Below are 20,779 nucleotides of genomic sequence, written 5' to 3'. Positions count from 1 at the left end.
TTATCAAACTCAACACCCAAGAAACAAACGAATCTAATCTGAATTTAGAGAACAAAGATTCTTAGATAAGTAAGATTGAGTTACAACCCCACAGGAAGCCACACACAGTACCTATTAGCATATTCAAGACAATAAAGAAAGGTGTTTAACTTTGGTTAATGGTTAAACAAATTTAAACAAGCTTATTTTTGTGAGGTTAAGACTCTTTTCTTCCTTATTCTATTATAGCCCACTTTCCCCCTATCTCCCAAAACCAGTTACAAGGAACAAAATTATAAATTTGATTATCTGTATAGCCAGTGAGAAAACCAGGGGCTGGAATCCTTTCATGAAATCAACCATGAATATAAAAACTTGGACATAAATGTCACTTAGTTCGTGAGAAATATTCTTAGAAAAAAAAAACTACAGGGCGAACATGTAGTGACAGTTTTATTTTAAAATCACCACCATATAGCTCTTCAAACCATGCAGTTATCGGCATTAGTTAATATTTTATAATGTGAGTAATTAATATGATCAGACATTATTATAAAATGTGTGTTTTGATTCAGATGTAATAAAGTAGATTCTAACCAAAATTCAGGTTAGTCTGAAATAATTTTATATCTTTTTGCTAGCTGGCTTTTCTTCATCCCTACAGAAGTAGCCTGCATAATCTAAGTGTTCTAATGTCAAATATTTTGCAGCCAAAATCATAGTACGACAGAAATTCCTTTAGCACCAACTCATTGTCGACTTATTTCCAGCAAAACTTTATGATCATGTTAGTATTAGAAATGGAATTTGATTGGGATGCCTGGGTGGCTCAGCGGTTGAGCATCTGCCTTTGGCCTAGGGCCTGATCCTGGGGTCCTGGGATCGAGTCCCAGGTCAGGCTCCCCAGAGGGAGCCTGTTTCTCCCTCTCTCTGTATCTCTGCCTCTCTCTCTGTGTCTCTCATGAATAAATAAATAAATAAAATCTTTTTAAAAAATGGAATTTAACTAAGTACATCATAATTTAACATGTGTTCATTCGTACGTGTTAATTGAGAACCTACCAAAATGCCCAGCGCAGTAGCATTGGAGGCATCAGACATGGAGAATTCTAGACATCAGAGTTCTGGCCTTGAGAAGTGATTCGAGGGAAATAGGTTTTCAGACTACAGATGCTTACAGAGATTCTGTGTGTGTCCTGCATTGGCTGAGTCCAAAGAAAACAGTGGAGAACTGACAGGTTGCCCGCTGTGATGACGCTTGCAGACCGGCAGACCTGTAGACGGTACGATTTATCCGGGTATCGTAACTGTGGACACAGAGTGTGGGGGACACTGATGGGAGCATCTTGCAAGGTGACATTTGTGGTTTTCTTTATGCAGAAAATAACCTCCCTTGTTTATTCTGTCCCTCAGCGATTTTCCCTTCTTAGGGTTACCTTTGCTTAAAATAAGGGAAACATGTACTTAAAAATTGCCAGAAGGAAATTTCTACCCGAGGATTCTCAGCCACTGAGAAGAGAGGGACTTTTCTGAAAAAGTCTTTAGACGCCTGACCTTCTGACCCTGATTACCCCATATGGCTCCAAGCCCTAAGGCAGATCACTGGGCACCATCCCAAGGTTTTTGATTCTGTAAAACCAGCATGTGCCTCAAGAAATTTTATTTCTAACAGGCTCCCAGAAGTCACGGACGCTGCCAGTCAGTCCAGGGGAGCCATCCCCTTCAAGAAGCATATTTTAGGGGATTGAATATACCAACTTCCCAAGGTATACTCAGTACTAAGGGACTGTGAGGCAGATAATATCTCTGTTTCACAGGACAAATAACAAGGGATAAATTATTTATAAAATGCAAATTTAAGTAGGTAAGCAAAATGAAGTAAAGTTATAAATACCTCATATCCTAAATGCAACGATTATCTTAAAGTTACAGACTTCCTTCTATCCCTGATTTTCCAGATTTGAAACCCTCTAAAGTTGGGATACTTTATACTTTGACTTGAAATAACTCTTATGTCCCCCTCCCGTCGACAGATGTTTTAGAAATTTAGAATTCAAAAAATAATAATAATCTGAAGATGTCCAAACAAGTAGTGTCATGTTCGACTTTGTGATTGGAAGGCTGCCCCCAGGACGTGGGGGCTGTGTTGTTTCCCGTGAACAGGCCCCTTGGGAGACAAGCCTCTAAGGGAGCAGCAGCAGCAGCAGCGCCAGGCCCAGCTTGGTGGTGACCGGCCCGAGGAGCTGGTCATGTGAGAGGACAGGCGGTGAGATACTTTAAATAAGAAAATGAAAATGGAGAGAATCTATGTTTTCCTCTGCCTGCAGTGTGAAAATCCAGTGTGCCCAGTAGTGAGAGGACTTCACTGCTATGCGGAGCTATTAATAGAAACAATAACCACATGGAGAAAAGTCTCTATGCTCAGTTATTTACCCCCCCCATACCCCCCCACCCCAGACACTGCTAAAATTTGTTATAGTAAAGTGCACCTTATTGGCTGGAAACAACACAGATTAATTTTCCGACTGTTCTGGAGGCCAGAAGTCTGAAATCAATTTGTCAGCAAGGTTGGGTTCCTTCCAGAAGCTGAAGCTGGTTGGGGGGGCGGGGGCGGGGGCGCGGATTCCTTGCCTTGCCTTTTCCAGCTTCTAGAGGCCACTCATGTTCCAGGCCTGAAGTGTAGCATCTTCATAGTTATGACTTCGAGGAGTTCTTTTCTGACTCTGACCACACACCTGCCCCCACCCCAGCTCTCCCTTAAGGTCCTTATGACATTGGGCCCACCTGGATAGTCTCCCCATTGCAAGATCTTTAACTTAATGGTGTCTGTAAAGTCTCTTTTTTTGTTTGAAGTAGCATATTCACAGTTTCAGGAGATTAGTGTGTATACATCTCTGCGGGGCATTATTGGACTTCCCACATATGGCATTTATTTTTTTTTTTTTCTGGCCAAAAAGACACTTGCAGTAGTGTCTTCAGTATGGGATGGTACATCTTCAGGAAAAGATTGGCAAATGGTGTTGTGCAAAAGAAAATGACCGTGAATCCTTCATTCCCTCTGCAAATATTTGTGTTCCTGATGTGCCAGGCACGGAGCAAGGAGCACTCCCAGGGGACAGATAAGACCATTATGTGGCTGTAGAGTGCGGTACTTTTGAGCCAGGACTCTGACACCTAACCATCTGGTTTGGAATCCTGGCCTCACCTTTCATACACTGTGGGACCTAAGCAGATGACTTAATTTCTCCATTTTGTCACTTAGGAAATTGAGATTAAAATCAGGACCGTCTCACAGGGCCCTTAGGAACATTCAGCGAGATTCTCGATAATTCCTTTGACACTGGCTGGGCATGTAGAGTTCCATAAATATTGGCATTGAGGCGGAGAGTGAGACAGCATGGGGTACATGGTGGCACAGAGAACTCGGAGAGATTCTCCAGAGCGAGGTCTTAAAAGCTCAGTTTCTTACGGTGAGCTGGGCAGAAACGAGGGCCCCGCAGTGAGAAGACGTAGTGAAGGACTGGAAACCAGGAGGAGCGGCTGAGGAGCCTGGGGGACGGCAGCCAGGGGAGTCACATGAGACCTGTATTTAAATACTGTGCTTGGGCAGTTGGCACAACAAAAGAAATCAGACTTATTTTACTTCGATCCAGAAAAAATATCCAAGCCCAAGTGGAAATGACAAAAACATTCATCTCCATAGTTGACAAGAACTTGTGAATAATAAGAAGTTCCTTCTTTCTCCCCCCGAGGGTGATATAATCCTTTCTCTGTGCACCACTGACTTTCAAAGTTCACTGCTTTCTTTAAAAAAAAAAAAAAGAAAGAAAAGATTCTATTTATTTATTTGAGAGAGAGAGAGAGAAGAGGGGGGAAGAGAGGGAGAGGGAGAAACAGAATCCTTAAGCAGAATCCCCACAGAGCATGGAGCCCAGAACTGGGCTCGATTCCATGACCCCGAGATCATGACCTGAGCCAAGATCAAGAGTTGGACACTTAACCACCTGTGCCCCCCAACCCCCTCACTGTCCCGACTCTGCCTTCTTTATGGGGTGGTCTGTCGTATATACATTATCTTTTTTGCTCTTATCAATAGAAACCCAAGTCTTTCCAGGAGTCAGTGGGCCATAAACCTCACGGGAGGCTGGGCGTCCCCCCAACCCCAGGGGTACAGGCCAGGATGGGTCTGAGCCAAGCGTGGTAACTGACCGCTGCCCTTGCTGCTATTTAGGTCAGGAATGGGCATCTGCGACCCAATTCTTGCCAACGAGACAGGAGAAGAAGGCTTTTGGAAAAGTCTTCATCTCTTCAAAAGATCCGTGGGGGAAGTGAGCGGCCTCTTTCTCTGTTCCAGCTGTGAGGCATCTCCGCATGAGGATGTGACGCCCGGAGATGTGGCATCTGATGCGAGAGGCAGAGGACGCAGCTGAGGACAGGGCTAACGTCTGAGGAAGGCAGGACAGAAAGAAAGGGTCTGGACCCTTGACGAGGGGACGAGCTACTAGGTGATCCAGCCCTGGAGTCCCCAGGGAGCATATCACCCATTACGTTGACACATAATAGAGTCACGCGTGCTCAGTGTCCCAGCGGGTCGCATCTTTCCTTCCTCCAGCCCCGAGAGCTCCCTGCACATCACACCCGACGGTGCGGGCTCAGACTCTCCGTTGGTCTTAATCCCAATGCTGGCTTGGGGAGTGAATTTTGGGTGAAGATGACTGACCTGATTTTCTGGTGGGAGATTCTGCTAGGCACATTTTGGGTTCATTTTTTATTCTCTGTGGATCCTCACCTTTGTCCTTTGGCTCCCGTCGCATCCTTAAAGTGCTACGTACTCACCCCGCCAGTTACAGTTAACGCTGCAGGGGGTCCGGGGAGGGGACAGGTTGCCTGCATTAGCGGACTCCCTTCCAGAATGAATCCCTGCCTGAGTACAAGAGCAACTTGCTAATTCCTAAAATATCGACAATCCTGTGGTGTCAACCTGCGCAAGCCCTGCGCTAACCTCCCCACATACCGATAAACCGATGCACCTGCTACTGCAAGAATTCAACCGAGAGATGGTCAGGAAACTATGTCAACAGCGACAGCAAATTACGGGGGGGCCGCAGCAAAGGATTGTTTGGTAAATGTTCTTCCCTTGTGTGGAAGAGAGAACGGCCCCTGATTTCTGCTAAATGTGATTTTTGGACCGTATACCCCTAAGGCCCTTATAATCTTCTCAGGCTTCTCACTTCATTTCCTCTACTCCCGGCTCCATCTCCTCCTCCTTTGGAATCAGGATGAGTTGAAGCAGGTTGCTGGCCCAGTTTAGGTTCTGGAAAGGGACAGCTCCTCGGGGATAACGGTGACATGCTTTTCTCTTCTCACCCCGCTTCTCTTTATAGATTTTACAGGACCCGTGCCTGCATGTACAGCCGGAAAAAAAAAAAAAAAGTTTCATTTTGAGGCACATCCTCGCCAACGCTTGTTGAGAATATCGATAAAGGACTGCACGTGCGTAAGGATCCTTTCTTTAAAAGCTGGACGTAGCGAGAAAAATCCGATCTGTGGCCCCCAAGTCTGGTGAAGGACGTCAGCGCAATCGAACTTCAGTGACAAAGTCTGAGCCAACAAAAAGACCAAGTGTTTCCATTTCTCGCAGACCTGCTCTGGTTAGAAGGGGATGGTCCCCACAGGTCTGCAGCTTCAACCAGCCTTACGGAGTTTACAGGGCTAAAGTGCATAATGATATTTTCTTTTTTATATATATATATATTTTTCTTATTTTCTGTATCTGTGGATGGCCTTTGGGCCCCCGCTGACTGTGTAATGCTGTAACTTATAATAAGAAATACAGGGGTCCCCCACTATGGGAAAGTAGAGCACTGCTCTGAAAGCTTTCATAGACCGAGATTTACATGAAAATATTTTTTGAGCATCCCCAAGCCCCCGAACGAACCCTCTCTTACGGCTTCCCCAGTACCCTCGGGCCGACCTGCTGGCCGGGGCCAGGGCGCAGGTGCTCAGGGACAGGCTCCGGGCCGCCGCCTACTGCCCGATGCTCAGCGCCCAGCCGGGGGGCCTCCCCGCCGCGCCCTCCGTGCTGCCTCCGTGGGGCTCCGCACAAAACAAATGCTGGGCCCGATTTTCACTTGGGTAGAAGTGAGATCTGAAAGCGAGAATCCTCTTCAGAAGGTATGCGGTTAGGGGGAACAGGTATGGGGGGAGGTCATCGGCAGCGCTTTCCTAAGAGCGAAGCGCCCTAACTGAGACTTTCGAGTTGTGGGAAACCATGTATGTATGGCAGGTCTGGGGCCCATTTCTGGAAACCCTTGGACTTTCCTAAGGGTCCAGAGGGACAAGGGTATCTCTTGTTATATTCATGAGATGACTTTAGGCCTGAACCTAAGGAGGAGCCTGGTGCCTGGGGAACCCAGTGAGGGAGGGTTGGAAGTTTCAGTCCTACACCCCGACCTCCTGGGAGGAGGGGAGATGGCTCGAGACGGGTTCCATCCCCAGTGACCCGTGACTCCATCAATCATGCCTACTCGAGGCAGCCTCCCTAAATCCCCAGAGGCTGAGGTTGGGGGCGGGGGGAGAGCTTCCAGGTTGGTGACTATCATGGAGATTGGGGGAGGGCGATGTGCTTGGCCTTAGAGGCTCCGCACCCTTTGCCCATACCTCGCCCGGTGCATGTCTTCTCTCTGGTCCTGAACCGTACTTACCCTTTTATAACAAACTGGCAGTCTAGGAAGTAAAAGGTTTCTCTGAGTTCCATGAGCGGCTCTAGCTAACTTACTACTGGAACCCAAAGAGGACATCGTTGGAACCCCCAGGCTACAGCTGGCGGGTCAGGAGCACAGATGACCAAGCTGGACTTGCCATTGGTGCATGAAGTGGGGACATGGGGGCCGTCTTGCAGGACTTGGCCCTTCACCTGTCACATCTGAACCTGTCTCCTCTTGCTTAGTGGTGCTTTTTATATTTTTTCCGAACTATCTCGAGATAGGACTAGGTAATAATACTGTACCTGCCCAATTTATTTTCAAAAAAATTTTTTAGAGAGCAAGGATGTCAGTAGACACATACAAGTGCCAGATTAAAAGCTTTAGAGACCCAAAGCCCCCAAATGTTATGAAGCCCATTCTCAATATACAATTCTGTAGGGGACCCCTGGGTGGCTCCGTTGGTTAAGCATCCAGCTCTTGGATTTCAGCCTCAGGTCATGATCTCAGGGTGGTGAGATTGAGCCCTGCCTCGGGCTCCACGGTCAGCGCAGAGTCTGCTTGAGATTCTCTCTCCCTCTTCGTCTGCCCCTCCCACTGCTTGAGCACACATGCACGCATGCTCTCTCTCTCCAATAAATAATATATATAAAATATATATGCAATTCTATATAAAAATAATACCAGGCCAATGTAAGTGGAACGGAGGCCAGCAAGATCCTAATTTTATTTTCATATGACTTCTATAGTATACGAATATAAGCGCATGTCAACATGTTTAAAAAAATGTTTGGTATGTCTGTTTTTCTGGTGCCCCAAGAATGTGCTTCATCTGCCTCTGGATAATTAAGTCCCAGTTGAGGACCTACGTGTGGGAAGCTCCGTGCTTGGTGCTAGATGATGCAATTGAGTAGTTTGATGGTGAGTGAGTGACGGCCTTCTTAATTAATTCTGAAGGTCATCAGAAAAGGTTTCTCTGAGGAGGGAACTTGTAAGTGGAGGCCCACAGAGCAGATGTTTCCAAGCTGTGGAAAGATCGGTGGAAGAAGCCATCCGAGAGGAAGTGAAAAAGCGGGACAGGATCCTGGAAATCCAGTAATTCCCCAGCGACACAGACGTAACATCAGCTGATTTTCGCACAGTGTGTTTCCTGCCGTGGAGGCGGCGAGAACAGAGTGTTCCAAGGACCCCGGGAGGGACAGGTTCCTCAGAGCTGGGACTGGGAGGCAAGGGGGGGGGGGCAGCGAGGGGACACCTGCTGGGGCTCTACTCCGGCTCCTGCACCAGGCCAGCCCAGGCCACCCGGGGAATCTGTTTTTGACAAGCACGTGGCGCCCGGGAAGACGGTCTGACATCCTTGGTGGAGAGGACAGGCCCTGGAGTCATGATGCCGTGGACACATGTCCGAGTGTCACCTTCTTCGCCTGTGACATGGGAGTAACAGCACAGTCTTACCCTGTCCCGGGGTGACCGGCGGGGGGGGGGCAGAGTGGGGTCTTCTGGCCCAGTTCCTCCTGTCGGGCGCTTGTGACCGGATAAGGACAGGACCCAGGTGTCGCAGAGCTCACGTGACACCATCTCAGACTCTTACCTTGGAAGAGAAGGGACAGCGGCCGGGTGACCCTGTCCGGATGGGCCGGGGCTGAGGTGGGAGCCGGTTCCCAGGGGCGGGAGGGCAGCGAACAGCTGCGGGGTGGTCCTCCGTCTGTAGGAAACAGCTGGCTGGGCCTCTCTTTGTGTTTCTTTTTCTTTTTTCTCACTTCCTCTTTTCAAGTGCAAATTGTATGAAGTCTTTCCCACCCTAAGATCCAAGCCTCGCCCTCCACTAAATCAAGGGCGGGGAGGAAAACCCCAGAAAAGTGAGGGAGTTAGTTGCACTGAGTTCGCAGAGGGCGGCCAGGACTGGGGGGGTAACGGGGCCCACACCCCTCCTGCGGGCCACGCAGCCTGCAAAGTGCTGCCAGCAGCCAACGGGCTGGTCCCTTCCGACTGGTCTGATGAGCCTGAGGACAGGGGAGGCAGTGGTGTCCACCCCCAGCCCCCCACACCCCCAACCCCCTTAACTATAACATTGCTCATCTCATCCTAAACTATCTACCCAGAAACCAACACCCAGCTCGCTTGCAGATGGGCACCCGAGGAATCATTTTTTAGGAAATGGTTTACCAGGGTCGATTTATTTGTAGAAAAGATATTATGAGAAACCACCTGCCTTCCTAAGCTCCCATCAGCTCCACATATATGTGTGATGATGGAAATTCCTTTTTTTTGCGGGGGGGGAGATGATTTCTTTTAAATCCTACCTGCCTTCCTGAGCTGCGGTGGAGTAACAAATTCCGTTCCCAGTTGTTGTAGTGACACAAGGAATGGGTTTCAGATTTTGCACCTTGTGGAACGAGGACGGGCAGCAGGACGCTGTGTAGGAAGGAGCCCCTCACACACGGCCTCCTGCCCTCCAGAGACAGTGAGGAGCAAGAGTCAGAGGATCGTGGCTTTGGGCTCAGCCAGGCCCGGATCCAGATTCCTGGCGTGCCCAGTGCTAGCCGGCTCCTGGAACAAGATACCTTTGCTCTGGGACTTTTCTTGATCTGTTACCTGCCAGTCACTCCTCTCCTCTCTGAGCTGATAGCAACAATAAACAATCATTTCCTTGGCTCTCAGTTTGGGCCTGTGACCAGTTATCTGATCGTCTCACCTCCTGAAGGCTCAGATAGTCTTCGTATTGTGAAAGCAGGTAAGGTTTAACAGCAAGCAAAGCTTTTAAACCAACCTGTCTCAGTTCAAAGCAAACCAACCACTTTGTATAACTGGGATGTACGTATAGGTGTCTCTCTCTGGGCACCTTTTTACGTATCTTTTATACAGACATTTCTCGATACGTGTATAAATCTATCTGTATATAAAATGTGTGCTAAGGCCAAGAGCATTCAAGTTTTTGTATTTAGTCAGTGTTCAAGGGCTGGTTCTGGAAAGACAGGACTTCCTGTATTTCGCAGTATGATTCTTTTATCCGGGTATGAAATCACTTGTCGAGTAGCAAGCCTGTCTGGGCAAAAGTTCCGGACCAATAAAGAAAAATAAAAAGTAGTTGCAATGCAGAATTTAAAATGATCAGTTGAACCCATATGTGTTACAACTCATATTTTTTTGTTTTTTTTTGTTCTAATCTCATATTTTATTTATTTTTTTAAAGATTTTATTTATTTATTCATGAGAGACACAGAGAGAGAGAGAGAGACAGAGACACAGGGAGAGGGAGAAGCAGGCTCCCTGAGGGGAGCCCGATCTACGTGGGACTCGATCCTGGGACTCCAGGATCACGCCCTGGGCCAAAGGCAGACACTCAACCACTGAGACACCCAGGCTTCCCTCTCGTCTCATATTTTAAGAATCCTTCAAGTATGTATATGCATATAGATGCCATAGACACATCACACACACACACACACACACACACACACACACACGTCTATGCAGCAGGCCCTAAGCTCTTGCAAGGTATTATCTGATGTAGTTCTCACAGCAGCCCTGATGCTCAGAAAAGTGAAGTCTCTTCTTAGAGTTTGACGACATCAAATTTTGGTGCAGCGGCAGAGAAAAATATCCTCAATTATTTGAAAAGGAGGTTAAAAATGCCTCTTTCATTTTCAATTACTCATCTGTGCGAGGCTGCAGTTTCTTCATGTATTTCAACCAAAACAATATACAGCGACAGACTGAAGTCATGGACAGATGAGAATCCAGATGCCTGTTAAGCTAAACACTAAAGAGATTTGCAAATATGTGAAATGGTGTTGCTCAGATCACAGCCTTTTTTCATTTTTGTTTCGGAAAGGATAATTATTTTGCATAGTTTTACATTATGATAACATGTAGGGGGCTTATTTTTGTCATTTTAGGAGCATTACTAAATAAATGATAAAACATTTCAATGTTTTCACCAATAAATAACTATATTTAAAAAATAAAACAAGAAGGATGCCACATTATGCCCAAGAGTCAGGGGAATTAGACAAAATGATTCTGTGAGCTTCCCTCCACCTTGAAGTTTTCACGATTCTAAAATTCTTGTTTATTGATAACTCCGGTTAAACCTGTTGGAAGTTTAGGCATCAATAAAAAGCCCACATTAAAGCCAATGTGCTGGCTCATGTTTTTCTCAGAAGACTGAACCCCACACACCACGCACCGCCACCTGCTACAAAGCTTCCAGAGAACACAGTACGTGTCAGCCGGGGTGAGCTCCACCTGCTTAGCTCACAGACGAAACGTGGTCGTACCTTTGGGGACATGTGAGTGAGGGTGTATCAGGGCAATTGATTATTTTTTTTCTGCATCGAAAGCAGAAGCACAGGGATAGAAGGCAGACGTAAAGGGTGACGGGACACATTAGAAGACATTGAACGATTAACATCAACTCAATTCTGAACATCTTTTTTTTTTTTAAGATTTTATTTATTTATTTGACTGGGAGAGAAGAGGGAAAGAGAGAGAGAGAAAGCACAAGCGAGGGGAGCGGTAGGGAGACCGAGAGGGAGAAGCGGACTCCCCACTGAGCAGGTAGGCCCAGGCGGGCCTCGACCCCAGGACCCCGGGATCACGACCTGAGCCGAAGACAGACAGACACTTCACCAACCGAGCCCCCCAGGCGCCCCGATTTCAAACATCTTATTTGGCATTTTATTTATTAGACAAATAATTTATTGAGGTCCAAGATGTGCCTCGTAGCAAACACATATTCACTACTCAGGGGTCTAGAGGAATTTGTTCTTATGCCCCTGAACACTAACCTCTAGCAGAGCGCTCAGTGAAATGTTTCTCACTTGTTTCCTTTTCCATCTCGGTCCACATCCAGCAATATTTTCTATTCATAATATCGACTCACCAACCTTCATTCCGCACGAGGGATTGCTGATGCCTGCGGTGACCTAGCCCTCGGGAGAGCCAAGCCACGTGGGTTGGCCCACGTCCACACCGTTCCCGCCACAGGTGGGCGGTGGTGCGATGCAGCCGCAGGAAAGGGGTGGCTCCAACAGAGGTGTAGACGCGTGCTGGCCGGCGTGGACGGTGCATGGCGTCCCTTGGGCCTGCGGGGTGCAAGCAGGGAGCTGAAGGTGGGCAAGTCCGCAGACCCGCTGACCCAGGGAGAGGGCGATCGCGGGCGTGGGGAGGACCTGTACGCTGCTGCCTGCAGACAGAGGTTCGGAGGCCTCCTGGGAGTTTTTCCCTTAACTTCTGGTACACGCTCTCTTCCTTCTTTCCCAGGAAGCCTACCTGCTGCAGGGACCTAGGGGCACATCTCTTGAGGCCCCGTGATTGGGCCTCACTGATGCCTTCATGCGGAGGCCTTCCCCTGCCTTCTCGGGGGGGGGGGGGGGGGGTATTTACTCCCACTGACTACTCACTTCTCAAGGCCCTGCTCTGAGAGGCCCTTCCAGGCAGGACCCTCCTTTCTTTGGCTCCCGTGCCATGCGCTCACCTTTAACAGCCGTCTGTCCTTGTAGTCTCAGCGGGCCGTGCTCGTCTTGGCCCCTTGGGTGTCCTCAAGCATCCGGGCATCAAGGACTCTGACCCTTGTTAGGGGAGTCAATGACCTGGTTCTGACACTCAGGAGATCAGTTTCGGCTCCAAGGACCAATTTAATACTAATCTGACACCACCTCTTATAGCTTCTGAGCAAAGTGGGTTTTCCTAGTGTCAGAAAACCCTGGAGAAAAGTAGTGACTGTCACCTGCGCAGCCAAGCGTTTTATCCTAGACCTGGGCGTCTGCATGAAAGAAACCGACACCTGTTTCCTGCTTTTTGCCCGCATTCTTCTAGCACCCTCTGTGCTGTCTCTGTGATGGCACGTCCATTTGGGACACTTGAAGGGCCGGCGAGAAGGCTGCGCCCCCAAGCCTCCTCCCTATGCTCTTCTGATCCCTTTGGCTTTGGGGGCTGGGTAATTCTTCGTTGTGGAGGGCTGTCCTGTGCTTTGCCGGGTGTTCAGCGGCATCTCTGCCTCTACTCAGTAGATCCTAGTGGATATCGATTGTGCAACCCAGACTATCCCCAGGCATTGGGGATCAAATCCCCTCTGTAGGATTGACTGAACCGCTCCTGGATGGAAACTACTGCTTTAGGTCAAGATTGCTTTAGGTCCTCCCTTATAAATCCCTCCCCCCCTCCACCCCTTTCAGCCTTCTTTCTCTTCCTTTTCCCCCTTCCTCATCTTTTTTTTTTTTTTTTTTTTTTTTTGCCAAATGTCATCATAATTTTCCCTTCACCCTTAGCAACTCTTCTCAGGGAAAATGAGTTTACTATTCTCTCAGGAAATAGAACATGTGAAGTCATTATTGATCACTAATGACTTAGGGTGACCAGACACCCCAATCGACAGAGAGTGTAGAACTTTCTGGGATGTGAAAACTCTACTGCTAAAATTAGAGAAATCTTGCGCAAACCAGAATGACTTGGTGTTCAACCCTTTTGACCTCTGGCCCATGTGGTTCCGTCTGTGTATAAAGTCTCATCCACAGAAGTCCAGACCAAATATCTGTTAGTTATAAAAATGGAATTACAGTCTAACTTTTGTGCTTTAAAAATGTGTTAAGGCTGATTCTTTGACACCCTCCTGCCAGCAATCTCTCTTACGGTTTCCCCCCTCTTCCCGATGACCTTAGACCCACACCACACCAGCACCTTTCTTCTGTCCTAAATTTCCAAAATCCTCTTATCTCTTTGTTTTGAGGATTAGCTTAACCTCTTTCCTTCTTCCTCTTGCCTCACAGGTTCTCCCTCCATCGCCACCTTTCACCATAAATTCCAGGAACTGACTTGGCAGTGCCCGAGAAGACATTCCCCGGGTGGGTGGACAGGTAGTGGAGGAGAATTGCGTGGTTCTGAGTCATCATGGGCTGCCAGGACGGAAGGACAACCTGGGAATCCTTTACATGTAGTGTCACGTACATATCAGTTTATGAGCTGCTGCCTAATAAGAATAGCAAGAAAGTAGAAGCAGAGGAACGAGGAGCCCCTAACAGCTGAATTTTGTTGGGATGTGAGGTTGGAAAAGGGAAGATAGACGCAGGTAGAGTTCTGCCCAGAGTAGCTGTGGGGAGGGTCTCAGGCTGCTAGGCCTCATTCCTGACAACTTAGCCAGGGTCAGAGGTCAAGAGTAAGGGCCTTCATGGGGAGTACAGTCTGCTGGCTGTTTCAGATCCTTGGATAAAGCCAGTGTCATGTTCTCCTGGTTAGACTTTTCTCTTCAGCTCCTTTCTCCCCAACAGGGAGTCCTTTTAAACCTGGATCCCATTCAGCCAACTAATAGTGTGTCTTTCCTCCAGATGTCTCAAGGTCACTCCCCACCACCACATAATCTTTTCTTTAGCAAAAGTGTTCTAAAACCCAAGACATAAGCTCTGAAAGGAAAATATCAGACCCCAAGGTTGCCGCCGTAATATCAAATGCCCGTGCAGTTAAAGGAAGATGAAGACCCTTCTGGCGTATGGGAGTGGTTGAGAGAAGGAGACAGAAGGAATGCCGGGCTCTACTCTGTGAACCTAAGGTGCTGTTGCATTTCCTACAGATAAACGGTTTCCCAGATAGCTCTCGTGATTCATATTTTCAATGCCATGAAATTTGAATTATTTGCTTCACTTACAGAAATCCTTTTCTTCTATTTGGGGCAAAAGATCAAAGCATCTGGAAGAGGAAGAAGGAACCGACTGCAGACAAGGGCATGCATTTCTATTTATGGTATTTAAGTTCTGTAGAATGACTGAAATCACTTTCATGTTTCAGGCTCATAATGACTCAGCTCTTCCTGTACCAGTAAATGTAATTTTTAATGAACCTTGCCCTGCCTTTCCCAGAGGCAGATAATGCTTTTTATTTTATTAAATCCAGTTCAATAAGCAAGAGCTTCTGTCTGTTGAATCCCTGAATGGGTTGAGTATGGTATGCGCTTTTCATTTTAATGTGCATTTAACATTTATTAAGGAATTATTATATTATCTCTCTAGCCAGAGTCTTCCCTAACAACCCTGTATTGCACATGTTCTGGAAATGTATTATCCCTTTGGGGTCTGTATTACTTTTCTATTGCTGTTGTGATGAATTACTACTGACGTTGCGGCCAAAACCAACACAGATGTATCATCTTACAGTTCTGGATGTGAGAAGTCTGGAATGAGTTTCATTGGGCTAAAATCAAAGTGTCAGCAGGCTGGCATTGCTTCTGGAGGCTGAATGGGCGAATCTGTTTTCTTGTCTTTTCCAGCATTTAGAGGCCATGCATATTTCTTGGCTTCTGGCCTTTTCCTCCATCTTCAAAATCAGTAGCGTTGAATCTTCAAATCTTTCTGTGACTGACCATCTTCCTCATTCTTCTGCATTTAAAAGGCCACTGTGATCACATTGTTTCCACCGGATATTCCAAGATAACTCACTTACTTGACACTCGGTAGATTGGCAACTCTCACTCCGTCTGTGACTTTAGTTCCCTTTTGCCATGTAACTCACAGGTTCTGGGAATTAGGATGAGGCCATCCTTGGAGGGCCGTTATTTGGGGTTCCCACTATGCAAGGGGTAGCCCTACGAGACTCCCATCCGTGGTGATCTCTGAGCCTTCTCTCTGTCACCAGAATTGGTCACTCATGAAAACAGAAGCACAAAGCCACCAGGGATCTGGAGATGCATTTGGGCAAATACTGGCTTTGATTCTTGCTTACCTTTTAGGTTTCCCATTTTATTTATTTATCTTCATTTTATTTCTGGTGTAGTTAACATACAGGGTTATATTGGTTTCAGGGATAAAATATACCGATTCAAAATTCTATACATTACTCAGTGCTCATCGTGATAAGTGTACTCTTAATCCTCCTCCCCTATTTCATCCATCCCCCTGCTCACCTTCCCTCTGGTAACCTTCTCTTTGTTCTCTGTAGTTAAAAGTCTGTGTTTTGGTTTGTCTCTTTGTTCATTTGTTCTGTTTCTTAAATTCCACTAGTGAAATCATACAGTATTTGACTTTCTCTAACTGACTGATTTCACTTAGAATTATACCCTCTAGATCCATCCATGTCATTATGCAAATGGCAAGATTTCATTTTTTGATGGCTGAGTAATATTCCATTATATATATATAATATACATACACATACACTACCTCTTCTTCATCCATTCCTCTGTCAATGAACACTTGGGTTGTTTCCATAATTTGGATATTATAAATAATGCTGCAATAAACATTCAGGTGTATATATGTTTCTGAATTAGTGTTTTTATATTCTTTGGGTAAATACTCACTAGTGGAATTACTGGATTATAAGGTAATTCTATTTTTAATTTTTTGAGGAACTTCCATATTGTTTTCACTTCCTGCTTTTATTTTAATGTTGAATTCATGGGTACCTTCGTTTCCTTGTCATCTCAGAGAAGCATTAAATACATGTAAGACTTTTTTTTTCGCAAAGCTTAAATTGTTTTTATAAATTCGGACGTTGAAGATGATAAGTGGTCTGCTGTGCCAGAGATCTTGCAGTTGCTCTTAGGAAATAAAAGTTTGGTCTGGTCTAATAATAATTTACTTCCATTCCTACAAGTATAATGTCTAAACTACAATTTCTTATCCAAGTAGCTACTCCTTTTCTCTCTCTAAATTTGCTTCAAACTTGCAACCTTTAACGGAAAATGGGGCATTTTTAGCTTTGTTTCTTTTCCTTTTCCCTGTTCTTCTATATATGCAGCTGTTGTTTTGAACTCACCCAAGCATAAGGTGTAGAGAGAGAGCTGTTTTGTCTAGATTACTGTTTAATAGAAAATATTTAAATATACACAAATTATTATAATTAATGAGACATTTGCATTTTGCTTCAGTCAGTTGGGAAAATCTTTAAAAGTCCAATTTATATTAATTTAGTAAGATTAAGATTACTTATGAATTTAATTTATATTCATTTAATTTATATTATTTTCTATTAACCATAAAAATATAAAGTACTTATGAATAAGTCTGAAAAAGATGTAGCCAAAATTTATATAATATAAATATATATAATTTCCTAAATTATAAAAATGTATTAAAAGAGACCAAGGAACACCTGAATAATGGAGACATACTTATCGGTAGGAAGGGCCAATTAAAAAAATGTCAATTCTTCCCAGTTTATCTATAGGTTTAATAAAATTTCAATGAAAAATCTCACAGGGGTAGTTTTTTATTTTTCCCTATTGTACTTGATAAACTCATTCACAGAGTTGAACAAAAGGCCCAGAATAGCCAAGACTCTCCTGAAGAAGAAAAAGGTACTTTGGGGGAGACTTGCCTCAGCCGAAATCAAGCTACGTTGAATAACATAGTGTTGAACTGATGCAGACACAGGCAAATAACCACTGGAACAGTCTACAGTGCCCCAAACAGACCCACTGCTATACAGATGCTTGGTTTATGTCAGAGAAAGAATTGAGGACCAGAGGAGAAAGGATGGGATAGTGACAAATCATTCTGTGACATTGGGTGTCTGAATCACGTACTTATGGCTGCATGACAACCTTCCCTGCCTCCAATTATGTGCTTAAAATAATAACCATGTGTTTATTTCATAATTCTTAGGTCAAAAATTGGGGCTGAGACCAATTGGTTGCTTTTCTCATCTGGTTCATTTAGCTCACCCAAGTGCCTCTGAGCAGATAAAAAAAATCAAGCACTCTGGTTCTGCTTTTGTTGGTTGTAGGCTGGAGTGACAAGGGTGCCTGGGCCACAGACCTCTCATCACACGGCACGAAGCCCTGTATGTTCACATGGTGGTGGCTGACATGAACAGAAGAAGCAAAAATATTCTAGGCCTGGAACAGGTATAGCATCCCTTTTGGTACAAACTAATGGTGAAATAAGTCACAGGACTAGTTTAGATCCCAGGAGAAATATATGTATCTTGATGAAAGAAGCTACCAAATATCATAGCCGTTTTTGTAATCTAGGACCATACATCCTTGGGACAAAATAATAATCATTCCTTCCACATATTAGACTCCCAAAATCTCATCTAATGTTGGCATCATGCTAGTGTGGGGTCTTGTGATCTAAATCAGATCAGGTAAGAATCCTCAGATGGGCTCCTCTTATTCTAGAGACCTATACACTAAAAAAAAAAACAAAAACAAAAAAAAAAAAAAAAACACAATGATTATCTGTCCCCAACATACCCAATAACATACAATGATGAAGCAGAGACAAGATCATTACACACTGACATCAAAAAAGGAAAGAAAAAAAAAAAAAGGGAAAGGATGTGAAACACATAGCAGCCACTGGTCTATAATGATGCTGAAATCCAGATGGACATCAGGTCTCTGCATTCTGGGAGCAAGAAATATTCCTTGATTAGGTCTAGGTTTATCTCCCTGCTCCATTGCCTCCAAGGCTCTTAACTCCTACCCTCTGAGCTCTTGGTTCTGTCTTCTGGGACATTGTTCCTTTTTTTTTTTTTTTTTAAGATTTTATTTATTTATTCATGAGAGAAAGAGAGAGAGGCAGAGACACAGGCAGAGGGAGAAGCAGGCTCCATGCAGGGACTCCATCCTGGGTCTCCAGGATCACACCCTGGGCCGAAGGCAGGCACTCAACTGCTGAGCCACCCGGGCTGCCTTGTTCCTTTTCTATAAGGAAAAACCCAAGTTTACAACTAAATAGCTTTCTCTGATTACTTCCTACTGGAAAAAAGCAAGGGTTCCAGTGGCTGTTTTGTAATTTGAGCAATCTTGAATTTTTCATCCCATGTGTGTGGTCCTTTCATCAATACAACCCTCAAAATTTTGTGGTTTTGCTATGAATCTGACTTGAGACTACTTGGTTCAAGAAATACCACACCCGCAATTTTTTGGAGATGGAGTTTTGTGGGTCTCTTTGTGGGATAAAATTCTTAAAATTCTTAGACTCAGCCCCCTTCTTTTAGTTGAGAGGGTCTACTAGATATCACCTTAAGTCTTTGAAATATCTTAATAAAGTTTTAATAGCCACATCTGGGTATGATCTTTGGCCCCAGACTTCTTTTGCTTGAAGGATTTTTACTGGCTAAAGTGATTAGAGATGAGAAGCAGTTTCATTTTCTATAAACTTCCTTTAAATTCTTTATCTCCTTTCTTTCTTCCTAGGCAGCTAAATGAAACCAGTCAACACGTTCAACATTTTGCCAGGAACTCATCCTGCAAGGGCTATAAATTCATTAGAAGAAAAAAATATATTTAATCTTCTAAGTTACTGCGGGCCGATTGCTTTTAACTACACGACACATGTTGCCATTTTTCTGGCCAGCTGTAGCAATTTTCTCACCTTTTTTTTTTTTTTTTTTTCCAGCAACCACTAAAGTTTACTCACCCTTTTTCTAGTTTCTGCTCCTGGATTCTTAATGTTTTTTTAGTCTCTGCCCAGTTCAGAGACCTGAAGCCACATGTTTCAGGGTGTTTTGTTTTGTTTTATAACAACTCAGTTTTAGATACTAATTTCTATGTCAGTTTTTACTGTGTACCTAGCCACTTCTAATCTCAGTTAGTAAAAACAATAATCATGTATTATTTTGGAGGTTGATCCTAGGCAGTCTTACTTGTGGTTCCTGGTCAGCGGGCAGGCAGTGACCTCACATATCTGGTGGTTAGCTGGCTTTCATATGGGTACTGAGCCACACATCATCATCCAGCAGCCTAACACAGGCTTTTTTATATGCCAGTGGCTGATGGGTTCCCAAGAGCAGCAAGGGAACAAGCCCCAACATACAACTACTTTTTAAGTCTCTGCTTGTATAATTTTCCCCACTATCTATTTGTCTACATGGTCAAGTCCAGATTCAAGAGACAGAAGAATCCACTTTACCTCTTCATGGGAGTGGCTGCCATAGTCACACTGCAAAGGGGACATGCATACAGGGATGAATAGAATTTGTGGCCATTTCTGCACTTTTGTAATAAGATGAAATAAAAATTAAACATTTTAAAAATAGTAGTGTTTATTTCATATTTTGTATTAGCCATACATCATACTAGTGCATATAAATTCTTTATTGCAGCATTATTTACAGTAGCCAAATTATGGAAGCAGCCCAAGTATCTATGGATAAATGAATACATAGAGAAGATTTGAGAAACACACACACACAGACACACAAGAATATTATTCAGCCATAAAAAAAGAATGAGACTGGGCAGCTGGGTGGCTCAGCAGTTTAGCGCTGACTTCAGCCCAGGGCCTGATCCTGGAGACCCGGGATCGAGTCTCACGTGGGGCTCCCTGCATGGAGCCTGCTTCTCCCTCTGCCTGTGTCTGTGCCCACCCTCCCCCTTCTGTGTGTGTCTCATGAATAAATAAATAAAATCTTTAAAAAAAAAAAAGAATGAGACCTTGTCAATTGCAATAACATGGATGGAGCTAAAGAGTGTAATTTTAAGTGAAGTAAGTCAGTCTGAGAAAGAGAAATCCCATATGATTTCACTCATATGTGGAATTTAAGAAACAAAACAAATAACAAAGGGGAAAAAAGAGAGAGAGACAAACCAAGAAACAGACTTTAACTATCGAGAATGAACAATGGTTACCAGAGAGGAGGTGGATGGAGGGAGGGGGTGAAATAGGGGATGGGGATTAAAGAGCACATTACCGTGATGAGTAATGTGTAGAATGTACCTTATAATCTGTGTACACTACAAAGTGACCATTACCATAAGCATCCCTCACCACACAGCTGAGTCCCATCACTGATTCCACCCCCTCCCTAATCCCCTGCCCCTCTGCTAACCACCTATCTGTTCTCTATAAATTTTACTTTGTTTTGTTAGATTCCATATATAAGTGAAGTCATTTGGTAGTTTTCTTTCTCTATCTGACTTACTTCATTTAACGTAATGTCCCGTAAGCCCATCCATGTTGCTGCAAATGGCAAACTTTCCTTTTTTTTTTTTTTAATGGCTGAGTAGATAGATCGATAGATAGATGATAGATATCACATGTTCTTTATCCATTCATCCATCAATGGACACAGGTTGTTTCCATATCAGCTATTGAAAACAATGTTGCATGAGCATAAAGGTGCATGTGTCTTCTTGAGTTAGTGTTTTTATATTC

The 20,779-nt window shown here is 44.7% G+C and overlaps 2 long non-coding RNA genes across 3 annotated transcripts; one reads left to right on the top strand and one right to left on the bottom strand.

The window, feature by feature from the left end:
- Positions 1-7,377: 7,377 nt before the first annotated feature.
- Positions 7,378-8,655, bottom strand: LOC119877822. The gene is made up of 2 exons (XR_005383038.1): positions 8,275-8,655; positions 7,378-8,107 (listed from the first exon to the last, which is right to left on the bottom strand). It is a non-coding gene; the product is annotated as an uncharacterized LOC119877822 (long non-coding RNA).
- Positions 8,656-11,548: 2,893 nt separating this feature from the next.
- Positions 11,549-19,625, top strand: LOC102157397. 2 transcript variants are annotated; one of them, XR_005383037.1, is made up of 5 exons: positions 11,549-11,797; positions 13,454-13,528; positions 14,009-14,229; positions 17,400-17,520; positions 18,820-19,625. It is a non-coding gene; the product is annotated as an uncharacterized LOC102157397 (long non-coding RNA). The 2 variants fall into 2 exon arrangements; XR_005383036.1 differs by having other exon boundaries at positions 11,549-11,883.
- The last annotated feature ends 1,154 nt before the right edge of the window (positions 19,626-20,779 follow it).

This window comes from Canis lupus, chromosome 33, assembly GCF_011100685.1.
Source record: "Canis lupus familiaris isolate Mischka breed German Shepherd chromosome 33, alternate assembly UU_Cfam_GSD_1.0, whole genome shotgun sequence".
Lineage (NCBI taxonomy): Eukaryota > Metazoa > Chordata > Mammalia > Carnivora > Canidae > Canis > Canis lupus.
Note: the sequence above shows the minus strand (reverse complement) of the source record. Positions and strands in the feature narration are given on the sequence as shown.